The sequence below is a fragment of the Daphnia pulicaria genome, unplaced genomic scaffold, assembly GCF_021234035.1.
Source record: "Daphnia pulicaria isolate SC F1-1A unplaced genomic scaffold, SC_F0-13Bv2 h1tg000142l, whole genome shotgun sequence".
NCBI lineage: Eukaryota > Metazoa > Arthropoda > Branchiopoda > Diplostraca > Daphniidae > Daphnia > Daphnia pulicaria.
In genome coordinates, this window is record NW_025804834.1 from 12,501 (window position 1) to 20,000 (window position 7,500).

Genomic DNA, 7,500 nt, shown 5'->3' on the forward strand with positions numbered 1-7,500 from the left:
AATTTTCTAAGTCCCAACTTTGAAAACGACGGTTCCTGAAAGTCGGCTGGCGGTTGGATGGGGCAATGTCCCCGTCCAATCGCTAAAAATGAGCCGGAAAACGGAGACATTATGCGGCGGAACATTAGTGGTTTTCCTTAGTATAGAAGAGGTCTCGATTCCTAAACTCGGAAAAATTTTCAGAGTCCCAAAAATTTTCGAAGTGTCGAATAGTTTGGTTTCTCGAATTGAAAATTTTTTTCAAATTTGCGACATTACGACAAGCAGCGATTGTAAAGCCCGGTCCAAATTTTTCAAACGAGTCTTACTTCTTGTTAGTCCGCCTGGCCGATACCAAAGAATGGCCGACCGTCGACTATCGGGCGAATAGACGGGTGAAAGAAATAAAGTCGAAGCCGGTGGTTGGATAGATATCGAAGGGAAGGCGAAAGAGGCGAAAAGGAAAGCGCGAAATTTCTTTAGTAGCTTCGACGCAAAAACTTTGGTATCGACGGGGAGCTTTGGGAAATGAAACGAAGACGCAGAATGGGAAGTTGTCCGGTTCGGCGTTAGTTGTAGTTTCATTTCCACCGTAGCTGAGCTCCTTTCCGCCCGCCACTTCACATGATTTTAGTTTCGATTCCGTTCGATCGCGCTTGCACTGTCTTTGTTTTTTTTTCACTGCTTGGATCGCGGCTTTGCTCTAACCAGTTTAGCCCCATGCGATCAAAAAGTCTTAAAAAAAAAAAACCGTTGAACGGAGACGAACTCGATGAGCTGTCGGTGTGTGAAATATCATTCCTTCGGTAAAACCGTTTTCGAAATTTCCGATGGTCGGTATATGTAAAAATATATCCGAACCGCGATGTGGACGGGAATTCAAACGCCCGCTTCACCGATTGGTGCGACAGCTGAGAAGCTCGTCACTCGATCCAACGACTCTTGGTCGAAAAGTTCAGAAGAGGTGCGCGCGTCAAACATTTTTTTGGTTTCGGACGTTTCGTTTCTTCGGCACGTGTGGTTTGTCTGTGGCCGTCTGTGAGAGAAATCGGACGCTTGTTCTTTGTTATTTTACCGTAACAAGACAAGACGGGAAAGATTCTTTCTTCCAAACTTACGGCATCATAACCATCAGCGTTTACCGTCAGCGACGATACGGAAGAGAAAAGAAAATGGTGCGCGTCTTTTCACTTTTTGACACCGTATCAAAAAAAAATTACCGTTCAGGCGGAAATGTGTGTGTGTGTGTGTGTGAGCCGAGAGATAAAAAATAAAAAAGCCACCAAACAGAACGCTTTCAAATTATTTCGTGCGGCGTGCGCATATTTCACATTTTGCCGTTTGACGGAAGCTCGTTGTGTGGAACACAGAAGTGGAGATGGACGGAGTTGAAGGGGGGCGAAGACGGCCCGGTCGGACAAAGTCAAGAGATTGAAATATACGAGAGAATTGGGTGGAAGTGATGGCAAATCTATAAAATTCAAAAATCGGATGAGATGCGAGGACCGCAAAATGTGGCGTCGACTCTGACTCTCTTTTACTACGAACTTCCCTTCGACGGAAGATATCGAGAGCTGAGCTGAGCGCCCGCTGAGTATGGCCGGCGTAATTACAAACGAGTTACGGTTGGAGCTATATCGATTGTACGTATCCCGAACGTTCATCGAACAAGCCAGATCAACTCGGCGCCCGGTAAGATGTACGCTCAGTTATGGCCATGACACACGAAGGGAGAATTCAAACGGCTGTGAGTGTACGGCCCGCCCGGAGTTGTGTGTAGGCAGTGACCTCTCAAGAAAAAACGTAAAAAATTTTTTTTTGACAGTCACCGGTCTGCGACAAGTAATCAGTACGAAACTTGGGTGCAATGCAAAAAACATTTTGAGAATCCTTGCTTGACAACAACGAATCTAACACGATAAAAAAAACGATCCCCATCGGTGTACCGCTTGCTTTTCTCGCGCTTCGGCGCAGAATCGCTTATTCAGCTGCCCTTGGAATATGTTCGTTTCGTGCATACTTGATCTCGGTCATTCTTCGGTGAACTCTTAAAGAATTGCGCACTTTTATAGGGGTAGTCTGGTTGCTTGTCTCGACTTGAAATGATTTGTTTTTTTCCGCCCATGACTTTCTATACGATGCCTCTATGCTGGCCTCTGACCGCGGTTGTTCCGAGTTTTCTCTTTCTCTTCGAAAGTCTTTGCGGAAAATTCTGCCTCGTGTGACCGTTGAGCGGTGAGGTGTGTGTGTGTGTGTGTGTCGTGCGGGGTGATGCGAGAGTGTGCCTCGGCGGTGGAAAAATAAAAATAAAACTCTGAGCCCACAAAAATTTAAAAGATGTATGCTTGTCAGCTTAGTAAAGCAGGCTTGACTTATGAGCATACAGCACGCCACATATGACCGTCGAAAACCGTAATACGGGAAAAAAAGTTGATGAATATATCAAGACCGGTCGAATGAATCCGATTCACTTTGGGCTCATAGACCGTTGAATGGTCTTTGACTTTGGAAATTGAAATGAAAAAAATCCAACAAACGGATCGGATCGGTGTTTCTCTTCACTGGGACTCGCTGTGACACGCCAGGCGTTGCGATCAAAAATTTTAGTTTCCGAAGAAAAAGAAAAAAAACGAAAAACGTGTTGATTTGGTGTGTGTTTGGTGATGCGTGGGCGAAATAAAAACCCGCAACTCGCCGGATGCATATCAAACAAACATACACGAAATACCTGGTTGATCCTGCCAGTAGCATATGCTTGTCTCAAAGATTAAGCCATGCATGTCTAAGTACAAGCCGCTAGACGGCGAAACCGCGAATGGCTCAATAAATCAGTTATGGTTCCTTAGATCCACTCCATCCTACTTGGATAACTGTGGTAATTCTAGAGCTAATACATGCACTCGAGCCTCGACTGCGGGCTTTCGGGCTCGCAGAAGAGGTGCTTTTATTAGATCAAAACCAGTCGGGGCCGGGCTTTCGGGCTCGCGCACCGTACCAATTTTGGTGACTCTGGATAACTTCACGCCGATCGCACGGCCTTCGCGCCGGCGACGTATCTTTCAAATGTCTGCCTTATCAACTGTCGATGGTAGGTTACGCGCCTACCATGGTTGCAACGGGTAACGGGGAATCGGGGTTCGATTCCGGAGAGGGAGCCTGAGAAACGGCTACCACATCCAAGGAAGGCAGCAGGCGCGCAAATTACCCACTCCCGGCACGGGGAGGTAGTGACGAAAAATAACGATACGGGACTCTTCCGAGGCCCCGTGATTGGAATGAGTACACTTTAAATCCTTTAACGAGGAACCATTGGAGGGCAAGTCTGGTGCCAGCAGCCGCGGTAACTCCAGCTCCAATAGCGTATATTAAAGTTGTTGCGGTTAAAAAGCTCGTAGTCGGATGTCTGTCTTCGGCCGGGCGGCGCCGCTCTGAATCAAGGGTGTTGCGTTTCACGCTCTGGGAGCCCGGGTGTCAAAGCCCGACTCTCTTCACGGTCGGACAACATCGCCGGAGTGGTGGTCGGTGCGTCGTTGTTGTATCTGCGGCCAGAGTTGGAAAGTTCTTTCGGGTTCTTTTTTAAATTTTGGTCGTAGTTGACTCGATTCGCTCCACCCAGTCAATCGTTCGGGGTGCCCTTCACCGGGTGTCTCGGGCGGCCGGCAACGTTTACTTTGAACAAATTAGAGTGCTCAAAGCAGGTGTATCCCAACGCCTGAATATCGCAGCATGGAATGATGGAATAGGACCTCGGTCCGATTTTGCTGGTCTTTTACTTTTGGACCCGAGGTAATGGTCAATAGAGACGGACGGGGGCATTCGTACTGCGGCGACAGAGGTGAAATTCTTGGACCGCCGCAAGACGAACAACAGCGAAGGCATTTGCCAAGAATGTTTTCCTTGATCAAGAACGAAAGTTAGAGGTTCGAAGGCGATCAGATACCGCCCTAGTTCTAACCATAAACGATGCCAACCAGCAATCCGTCGGAGTTACTCCAATGACTCGACGGGCAGCTTCCGGGAAACCAAAGTCTTTGGGTTCCGGGGGAAGTATGGTTGCAAAGCTGAAACTTAAAGGAATTGACGGAAGGGCACCACCAGGAGTGGAGCCTGCGGCTTAATTTGACTCAACACGGGAAACCTCACCAGGCCCGGACACTGGAAGGATTGACAGATTGAGAGCTCTTTCTTGATTCGGTGGGTGGTGGTGCATGGCCGTTCTTAGTTGGTGGAGCGATTTGTCTGGTTAATTCCGATAACGAACGAGACTCTAGCCTGCTAAATAGGTGACGGGTTTTATCAATTGAAACCGAAGGGAGTACGGAGGCGTCGGGATCAGGTGGCGGCGATTCGGGTCTCGGTGGGACTGGTTCCTTTAGTGAGGCAATCTCTCGGCTTGGTTTCGTTGTGCTCTGTTCGTCGGGTGTACGGCCTTCACGGGTTGGTTGCCTGGCGGATGAGGTATGGCGGGGCTTTGTCGGGAATGTCTCGCGGGGGCTGGCTCTATTGTTATTCGGTCGTCGTCATCCCCGGCGATACCTTCTGCTCTCGCGTCCGTCACGCAGTCTTCTTAGAGGGACAAGCGGCGTCCAGCCGCGTGACAGTGAGCAATAACAGGTCTGTGATGCCCTTAGATGTCCTGGGCCGCACGCGCGCTACACTGAAGGAATCAGCGTGTTTCACTCTCCCTGTCCGAAAGGACCGGGTAACCGCTGAACCTCCTTCGTGGTTGGGATTGGGGACTGCAATGATCCCCATGAACCAGGAATCCCTAGTAGGCGCGGGTCACTAGCCCGCGTCGATTACGTCCCTGCCCTTTGTACACACCGCCCGTCGCTACTACCGATTGAATGATTTAGTGAGGCCTTCGGACGGGCTTGTCGGGGTGCCGTCGAGTGGGGAGCAATCTCTGCCCGTGCGGTGCCTACCAACGGCGAGACTGAAAGATGGTCGAACTTGATCCTTTAGAGGAAGTAAAAGTCGTAACAAGGTTTCCGTAGGTGAACCTGCGGAAGGATCATAAACGAACAAGACAAATGTTTTGCGCATATGGCTTTGGTTGAGCACGAAACAACTAAAAGTTGCAAAACAAAAAAACCCCATCAAAAGTCTTTCGGCGTAAGACATCGTATGAACTATGTGTGGGTTGACGGAAGAAAATCATTTATTTTGAACGGGTATCAGGCGCTCTGATGCGCGGTGGTTTAAAGCGGATTCGCCTTTTCAAATTGATTTTTCTTTCCTCTCGGCTCAAAAAAAAACACAAAGTCTTTCGATTTGGTCTATGGCCGTGAGCAAATTCTTCCTGCTTCGATGGTGAATGTCTCTATAGATTCATTCGACCTTTAGCGGCGCTCACAGTGTTGACGTTAGTAGAGTGAAGAATACGATAGCCCGCCTGGGCCGCGAGTACCGAAGGAACAATAAAGGAGATTTTATAAAGTCTTAGTCCCTAAATCAAACACTTTGAAAAATAAAAACTCGGTGGATGGAGAGTCGGAAAAAAAAAAAACATCAAGATTTTGAACGGGTATCAGGCGCTCTGATGCGCGGTGGTTTAAAGCGGATACGCCCAATCGAAATTGTTTTTTTTTGTTTCTCTCTTCGTCTTCGGGATTTTTTGATTCTCGGTGGGGGACGAAAGTGTGAGACTTTACTCTGGACGTTCTTTTCGGGCGTAGATACTCGTGGTTGCGTGCGTGTGCGTCGTATAGACTAACACTCCAAAGCCCGACACTATGCCGTTGAAAACCGAATGTTTTTTAAGCTTGCCCTTCGCCCTCTCGATGAAGTAGGAAGAATTCAAAATCACAATAACACACTAAACCCAAATTCTAGTACGAGTGTTTATCGGAACATTTTCTTTCTGGCTTTCTTTCTCCGCCCTCGCATTCATTTGCTTGGGCGGGTTGGAGAAAAAGAGAGAAGAAAACGAATATGTCGTTTTATATACGACCCTGAACGGTGGATCACTAGGCTCGTGGATCGATGAAGAGCGCAGCAAAGTGCGCTAATCCATGCGAACTGCAGAACACATGGAGCATCGAAATCTTGAACGTAAATGGCGGCCCAGCTTCTCGCTCGGGCCACATCTGACTGAGGGTCGGTCGAATGATGAACGAACAGAGATTTTTTCAGTCTTGGTTTTGCATGTTGGGTCGCGGCGAGATTTATTTTTCACCCGGCCTGACCGCATAAAAGCTCCCGAATCTCTAACGTCTGGGTGCCGCGCGACTTAAGTGTCCGCGATGCCTCAAATACAAAAAAGGGGGAAAAATAAAAGAAGGTTCGCCCTGTTTTGTTTTTTTCCTCTCTATTCAAAAGAAACCTTTTTCGATGGCAAAACAGATGGGAAATTTTTGAGCCAACTCAAAAAAAAATTTTAGAAATAAACACATCTTCTCGAACAAGGTGTCGGCTGCGTGTGCGCGATATACCGCTTCAACGCGAGTTTAGTTGTGTGTGTGCGCCGGGCGTGTCGAAGTGTCGACCACCGCGAATTATCACTCACTCTAACCGCTCGTTATGCAAGCTTGGTTCGCGCACGACGCGTTGTTTCAATACAAAAAGCCGCAGGACGCCCTGTCACTTTTCGTAAATTAATTTTTGCGAATAACGAGAGACTCGCTTTATTTCGAAAAAAAAAAATTTGAACCGGCAATTATTCAATCTTTCCCGGCTTTAAAACGCCAAAGTCTGCCGAGCTAGATAAAGTGTTGTCTCCTTTTGAAAACAAACAATTCATTCTGACCTCAGTTTAGATGAGACTACCCGCTGAACTTAAGCATATCAGTAAGCGGAGGAAAAGAAACTAACAAGGATTCCCTTAGTAGCGGCGAGCGAACAGGGATGAGCCCAGCACCGAACCTCGCGCCCGGTTGAGCGGGTGCCGAGGAATGTGGTGTTCGGGAGGATCGTGCGCGTCTGTCCGGTATCTATCGTCCAAGTCTCCATGAACGGGGCGAGCAACCCACAGAGGGTGTCAGGCCCGTAGATAAGACGAGCCGAGACCGTGCATCGGATCCCTTCCCAAGAGTCGGGTTGCTTGAGCGTGCAGCCCTAAGCGGGAGGTAAACTCCTTCTAAGGCTAAATATCGCCACGAGACCGATAGCGAACAAGTACCGCGAGGGAAAGTTGAAAAGAACTTTGAAGAGAGAGTTCAAGAGTGCGTGAAACCGTTCAGGGGGTTAAACGGGTGGGCCCTCGAAGGTCGAACAAGTCCCCGCTCCCGGCACTTGGTTGTATGCCCTTAACGCTGCATGGAGACTGCCTGAATTGGCGGCTCTCTTGCATAAGTCGTTCTGCGATCGCAATAGCCACGCCAAGGTCCGCAAGTGGGGGGCCTAGTAGGACTCCGCGACCGACTGGGTGTCTGTTACACGGGGCGTCCGTTAGCGAGTTTCGTGGTTACCTTCGCGGGTGCCGCGATGACGAGCGCGGCGTTTCCCAACAGTACTGCCCGGTCGTGACCTGTCTCCTCCCGGGAGGTGTCGTAGCTTTTTTTTGTAAAAGAGAAAAAGTTG

General features: G+C 48.7%; 3 non-coding genes across 3 annotated transcripts in view; all 3 read left to right on the plus strand.

Annotated features, from left to right (window-relative positions):
* Nucleotides 1-2,704: 2,704 nt before the first annotated feature.
* Nucleotides 2,705-4,999, plus strand: LOC124319239. Its single transcript, XR_006912934.1, has one exon. It is a non-coding gene; the product is annotated as a small subunit ribosomal RNA (ribosomal RNA).
* A 930-nt stretch (nt 5,000-5,929) lies between these two features.
* Nucleotides 5,930-6,082, plus strand: LOC124319237. Its single transcript, XR_006912932.1, has one exon. It is a non-coding gene; the product is annotated as a 5.8S ribosomal RNA (ribosomal RNA).
* A 641-nt stretch (nt 6,083-6,723) lies between these two features.
* Nucleotides 6,724-7,500, plus strand: part of LOC124319236 — a 4,576-nt gene continuing 3,799 nt past the window's right edge. Inside the window, exon 1 of the ribosomal RNA XR_006912931.1 lies at nt 6,724-7,500. This exon is cut by the window's right edge and continues 3,799 nt beyond it. This is a non-coding gene — a ribosomal RNA (large subunit ribosomal RNA).